Source organism: Hetaerina americana, unplaced genomic scaffold (genome assembly GCF_022747635.1).
Source record: "Hetaerina americana unplaced genomic scaffold, ioHetAmer1.1.p SCAF_6, whole genome shotgun sequence".
NCBI lineage: Eukaryota > Metazoa > Arthropoda > Insecta > Odonata > Calopterygidae > Hetaerina > Hetaerina americana.
Window position 1 is genome coordinate 92652593 of NW_027287205.1, and position 6872 is coordinate 92659464.

At 38.0% G+C, this 6872-nt stretch overlaps 1 long non-coding RNA gene across 3 annotated transcripts; it reads left to right on the forward strand.

Moving 5' to 3' along the window:
* Positions 1 to 395: 395 nt before the first annotated feature.
* LOC139695022 (uncharacterized) lies at positions 396 to 6656 on the forward strand. 3 transcript variants are annotated; one of them, XR_011702257.1, is made up of 6 exons: positions 396 to 627; positions 797 to 978; positions 1657 to 1780; positions 2573 to 2740; positions 3468 to 3489; positions 3579 to 6656. It is a non-coding gene; the product is annotated as an uncharacterized lncRNA (long non-coding RNA). The 3 variants fall into 3 exon arrangements; XR_011702259.1 differs by having other exon boundaries at positions 2607 to 2740; XR_011702258.1 differs by having other exon boundaries at positions 808 to 978.
* The last annotated feature ends 216 nt before the right edge of the window (positions 6657 to 6872 follow it).

The following is a 6872-nucleotide window of genomic DNA, read 5'->3' on the forward strand; positions in this document are numbered from 1 at the left end:
TCATACATTCCTCTAGAGCTACGACAACTAATGCATGCGTAAATTAATAGTCATTCTTCAATGTTGTAATCGTAAGCAATGCTTGTGAATCTTTTGACTCGGATCATTCAATCGATTGAACGGAACATTAACGTTTGCATTCATTATTTCGATGCCAATTTCTTACGAAAGGATGCGTTTGACACTTCATCAGCTTATTAACACGTTAATGTGATTTCACATACGTAGTTGCGATATTAACTCTATTTATTCCGATAAATGTGTGATTCGGTCGAGGAAGATCTCCTTTCGTTTCAATTCATTGAATTTCAAAAGACCGTTTGTATTGATAGAAACAGATGAAAAATGAAATGCACGTGATTTGCTCTATGTTGGTTGTTATGCGTGTGAGAAACTTTTAATGCAAGTGAATTGTTTGAGATGTCATTATATATTTACCTTTATTTTTGTTCAATATAATCATTCGGAGTACTTTAAAACGATCAGGATGTGCGACGAAGCCGAATTTGATTTGCCTGTCTGCAGATTGTGTTTTGGCAGTCGTGGTCTGTTGATGAATGTTTTCGGCAAGAATAGTAAATTACAATTCATGCTGGAAAGTCTATCGAGGATTTAATAGATGTTAAAGTAAGTTATGTTGTCTTTGTGATATTGATTTTAAATTATGTTGGTAGGAAATCCTCTGTTAAATGATTAAGTCGCGTGGTCTCTATATTCCGTACACTGTTCTGCAGAACTATATTCTAATTTGGGAGAAAGAAGTTTCCCTATCTGTGGTTAACAACTGTTTTATAAGTATGTGATTAGGTTTTGGAGGATGCAAACTACCCCTGGTTGGTGTGTTCTAGCTGCATGGACAAGCTTACGGAATTCCGACTATTTAAGCTTCGATGTGCCGAGTGTTAGTCTGTTTTCTAATATCGCATCCAAAAGGGGTGCAGTCCTGCTAGGGAAGACGGGATAACCAATCAAGAGGAGGTCAATTGTACCCATTTAAATCTACCATATCAGTATCGAGGACATATTTGGCCCAAAATTAATATTTCGTTGCCTTTTCTTTAACTGACATGTAGAATGTACATATTCTCGTTACGGCGATCATTGTGATCAATCACAGTCATATTAAATGTTAGTGAAAAGACTCACTCTTTCAGAAGGACAAAATGAAAACATTGAAATTCTAATTTCAGTTCTATATAGATAATTTATCACGAGAGATAATTCTGTTTGTTTTTAAAAGTTTAGGAAGTACAGTAGGTCTGCAGATCCTATTTTTCTGATTGTATTAGTTAATAGAAGAATGTAAATATTTTTGTTGATCAAGTAAATTCTATTGAAATACATATTTTCATTTACTTCTTATCCTTGACCTGTGTTATACCTCAGTGCCTGTAAACTTGAGTTTAAAATGTAGGCAATTTTAACATCAGTTAATGGTGACTGTATTAATGTTCATTTCATGAGGAGAAATATTTTGGAGGTAGTTATGGAAACATTTTGTTTTATTTGAGTAAATGCAAAAATTTTTAAGATTTAAATATTAATCATCCATCTATGGTTAATTTTTAATTGAATGTATGATAGTTGGGTGGGCATTTGATGAATGTTTTGCATGAGTATGCTTTATGCCTGTAATGTTTGTCTGTGAACTTTCAGAACCATTCACAAGATGATGAATTACACTTGTCCTTTAATGAGGAAGTGGACATTAAGGAAGACTGTGATGTTGTCATTCCTCTGGAAGGAGGATGCCTCAGAGTGGGTCTGTCACAGAAACAAGGTAAAGAGCTCAGGATTGATAAATTTTTCCTTTCTTTCATCCAAATCTCTTTCACTGCCCTCAGTGCTTCTACTTAGGTGATGCAGAACTGTTTGTGGATATGACTCCAGTATATGCAAAATTAAAATGCCGAAGTACTTTTTTGGTTGGAAATTTGTAAATGCCATCTCAATTCCTTTGAGTAACTTTTTATTCACTCTTTTGAACATGCATTTTGATATAAGGACAGTTATTTTGTCAGGGTATTGTCTGCTAGCATGCCATTTTGCAGGTGCTTCGAAGTAACACCATTTGATGGAGTAGCACCCTAAATCAACCATTGCTGCTTCTTTTTGATATCTCCCAGCTGGCCCCTATCCCTATATCATTGGCACCGCCTCATTTTTTTCCTTTCTGTTTGCTTCACCATCTCCAAACCCACATTTCAAAATTATCCATTCTAGTATCATTGAAGTAAAAACACAAATTTGTCTTTCCAGTAAATTTCTCATTTAATTGGAATTTAAAAATATGCACGGGTTTTTATTTTACTTATGTGATTTTAGATTTCCAAAATGTAAACGCTGAAGACTTCGAATGTACATGATTCTTTTTGAAAGGAATGCACACGATTTTATTTATTTCTCTAGTAAATTAAATTTTTCACCTACCTTGTGCAAATTCTTAAAATTCTTCAGAATACAAGGCTAATCCCAGAAATACTTTACTGGACAAAGAAAACACAACAATTATGAATAAAAAGTGTTTGTTTTTGTACATAATCTCATGTCAGCTCTATACTTTTCCCAGCAGTGTTCTATATGTTGGATGCTCTTTTTATATCAAGGACTGGCATGTTCCTCTAACAAGCCATTAACTGCTGACATCACTTGTTCACAGTTGGAAAATCTTTGACCACCAACCCATTTTTTAAGCTTGTCAACAGAAAATAATCCAAGGAGGCAAAATCTGGCAAATCAGGTGCGTGAGATATAGACTTAAACTAAAATTGTTTAATTTTGACCATTGCAATACCAGATTTGTGAACTAGCGCTTTGTCTTTATGAAACGACACTTTCTTCTTAGCCAAATGCAGCTGCTTTAACTTGTCTTCTTTGTTCAAACATTATAATAAGTCTGCATAATACTCAAGCTCATATTTTTTCCTTTCCCAAGATAGCCAATGAAAATTATCTCATGTGTACCCAATAAAACCAATGCCATGACCTTGCCTGCAAATGAAATTGTCTTTCTCATCTTTGGAGCTAGTTCTGAAGTTCCATCTAGTAATGGAATTTTGAATCCATTGTTTTGATTGTTCTTTTGCCTCAGGTGTGAAGTAATTGACCCATGTTTCATTCATGGCTATGAAATGATGCAAAAATTCTGCTATTACAAAAACTTTCACCTCAAGGTCAGGCCAGGTACTTGTAGGCTTTCTAATGTACTCTTTACATGCATCAATACACTTATGGAGATGTGCTAGCCATGCCTGGAAGGCATCCTGAAATTCCCCCTAACGGTATTCTCTTTTAAGAATGTTGTACTTTAAGATGTTTTCAATAGTCCCCAAATGCTTCCTATCAGATGTCTCTTTAAAAAACATGGAAACAGAAAACAAATTAGGGCTACACAATTTTGTCCAGTTTGAAGTACTCTCTTTTCATTGCTATTTATTTATTTCAATCTTCTTTTCCACTGTTTAAAGCACCCCTGGGAGTCATAGGCAGGTAGGCTTTTTAGTTTTCACGTCCCTTCTTAACTTATTATGTCTACATGTTCTTAGTGATATCTCCTATTGTTTTTGTATTTTCGATAGGTAAAAAAGTTGCATGGAGACAAGTTAGTACCGTAAGGAGACTGGAGGACCATTGGGATGGTGCTCTAGAGCTGGAAGTTGGTGATAATGAAGGACCTGTGGCTAGGAGTATTGTGTAGACGGAACTTGACTGATGTACATGGTGTTACTCATTCAAATACAAAAAACCATGTAAAGGACAAAAACCCCAATGTGGCGGGTCTCTTTCATCTGCCTGTTTGCTATGGAGTACACTGTTCTTATCCTTTTCTATGATGTATGGTTGCTAACCTACTGTTGTTTTCTCTGGTCTGCTATCCATTTCTACATTGGTAAGTGAAACTACTCCCTAATGCTATCTCTTGCACAAAAGAATCTAGGCACTTGGTTGCATAAATATCCCTTAAGTAAATTTCACTTTAAAATACATTTTTATATCAATTAAGTGGTTATATCAACTGCAAGTCAAAAGATCCTATGTCATGTCAAGTCATGGTCATCAAAATATTTTATGTACTTGTTATCTGCACATTTTTACCTATTCCACCTCTCCTTAATATTGGTTACTATCCCTTTTCCTTATCAATGTAAATGAATAATTGTTTGCCATATGGCAGGTTTTTGTGCTTGAATGTTGATGTTTGTATGTAAACCTATGTGATTTCTTGGGTACCAGACCTTGCTCTAATGTTTAAAGTTTCAGTGGAGGATCAGAGAGTGGGAAGAATGCTAAGATGGAAACACTATAGCATTTATCAAAGGGAGTGTTGTGTTCGGAGGCGTGTTTGGGGATAGGGAGCATGTCAATTAAGGAAGAGTTTTTGCATGAGGCTCGGTGGTTGTTGATTCTGATATTGAGGGGTGTGGTGGTTTGCCCAATATAATAGGCAGGGCAAAGTTGGCACTTCAGAAGGTACACTACATTGCTAGAAGTGCAAGTAGAGGAGGGAATTGGTGGGAGAGAGTTAAAAAGCGGGTGGGAGAGGGATGGGATTTTGGTTTTGAAAATAGGGCATGTTTTACATCTGGGTTTATTGCATGGCGTTGGAGTGGTTTTAGGACGGGTTGGGGATTTAAGGAGTGGATTTGTTGATTTGAGGAGATCGGATAGGTTGGCGGGGCGTTTGAAAGTAACTGAGGGGCATTTGGGAAAAAGGTTGGCGGTGGCATTATGATTTTTTAGGATAGGGTAGAGGTCTTTCAGGATTGATCGTATAGATTCTAAGCCCGGGAAGTATGTTGTGCAAATTGAGAGAGGGTGGGGTTCCGCGGTGGAGGAAGGTTTGGGAGTGTACGTATGTTTTCGGATTCTTTTGTTCAGGAGGGATTCGGGATAACCTCTTTTGAGGAGGGAAGAGTGTAGACTTGAAAGGAAATAATCAAGGGAATCAGGGTCACTACAAATTCTGTGTCCTCTTGTGGATAGGGAGTAAGGAATGGAGCGTTTTGTGTGATATGGGTGGCAACTATTGTAGTGTAAGTATTGCTGTTTGTTTGTGGGTTTAATATGTACAGAGGTGTGAAATGTTTGGTTTCTTAATGTAACATTTACATCCAGGAAGGTGATTTGGGAGGAGGAAACTGTAGAACTGAAGGAAATAGAGGACGAAGCATTGAGGTCGGAAATGAAAGCTTTCAGGGAATCGGTGCCATGTGGCCAGAGGAGGAAGATATCATCGATGTATCTTAGCCACAATAGAGGTTTCAGTGGTTGTTTTGACAGGAATTTCTTCTCTGCGAGACCAAGAAAGAGGTTTGCATAGGAAGGGCTGAACCTGCTACCCATGGCACAGCCCTTGATTTGCAAGAAGAATTTGTCGTTAAAGGAAAAGGAGTTGCGGGTGAGGATGAACTCGGAAAGACTAAGGAGGTGGCTGGAAGGTTCAAAAATTTGAAAGTTAGTGTCTTTTTTGTATTTCTGTGTCCATTCATTTCTGTGTTTTGTGTTCATCATCCTTCATCATCTTCTCTCAATGTGCTGCCTCTTTGGTTCCTGTACTGTTTGTTGTAACCACCTGTATGTATTCTATCCTTTCTTTCACCACTGTGTTACCTTTTTTTCTCCGCCTGTTTACTTATTACCGTTATCACATTTACACCTATCCTATCTCCCTTCACATATATTAACATGAATAACATCGGCCTCATCGTCTCATGGCTATGCCATATCAAAAAATATTCCTTCAAACTCACCCAATATACCAGTCACCCTGAGTTTCTTTCTGAGCAAATCACATTCAGCATTATTCCTAAAGGTTTGCATACCAAATTGCCACTTTTGAGCTTATCCTCCCAACTTTGTCCTTGAATATACTAACATTCCAACACTCATTTTTTCTCTGTCATTTTATACAAAATCAGTATTATCATCTCATTTCCATGTATCAAAGCTCAATAAACTCCTTGATGATAATCATTTCCCTGGCTGCGCCACATGTCCCACACAAAGTAAAAGTGACTCTTAGGATGCCCATGTGCTTGCTACAATATCGGTGTCAAAAATTACTCAGGAAACTTTCCAACCTATGCATGTCACACTCCCGAGGTCTTCAATTACCACTATGCCTGGCCACCCTCTGCCCTCCTCCCCCACCTTTACACCTCATTATACGAGACCTTACTTCCATATATAATCTACCTCTACTGAACCCTCAAGGGCCTTCTGTCCAGAGACTCCCATGCTCTAAACCCTCCTTATCCAGCATCCCTATACAGCCAGGCAAGGGCATAGACATCAAAAGCCACGTGGTTAACCTTTCTTCCACATCCCTTAGCCCAAATATAACCTTCCTTTTGAACAAGGGCCTCTCACCCCCATACTCAGAGTAACCCACATGACAATCCTTGCAGATGTATTGTATTCCTGCCAGAATCTCTGGTGGAAGGCATTTTTGGATTCCCAACCATCACTCCAGCGAGTTTCCAGACCCCTTCACTACGCCTCATATAATTTCAAGCCAGCTTCTGCCTAAGAATCATATCCCTTTCCCCCAAATCATCACAGTGAAATTTTTATAAACCTTCTCTTGTCCAGAGTATCCAACCTGTCTTTCCATAAGTCCCTAAATCCTTGATGAATCTAACAGTTTCAGGCTTAACTTGGTGGAATTCTTTCATGGTGAGGTGAAAGAAAGAGAAAAAACAACTTTGCACTTCCACACACTTTTTTAATATAACACGACCATGGTTTCGATGCTGCGCATCATCTTCAGGTACAACATAACAAAATTATTCAACTTATATAGCCAGGAGCCAGGTAGGGGAAGTCAGGGAGAGGGGTGGTAGCAATCATTGGTGGGTGAAGGGAAAGGGAAA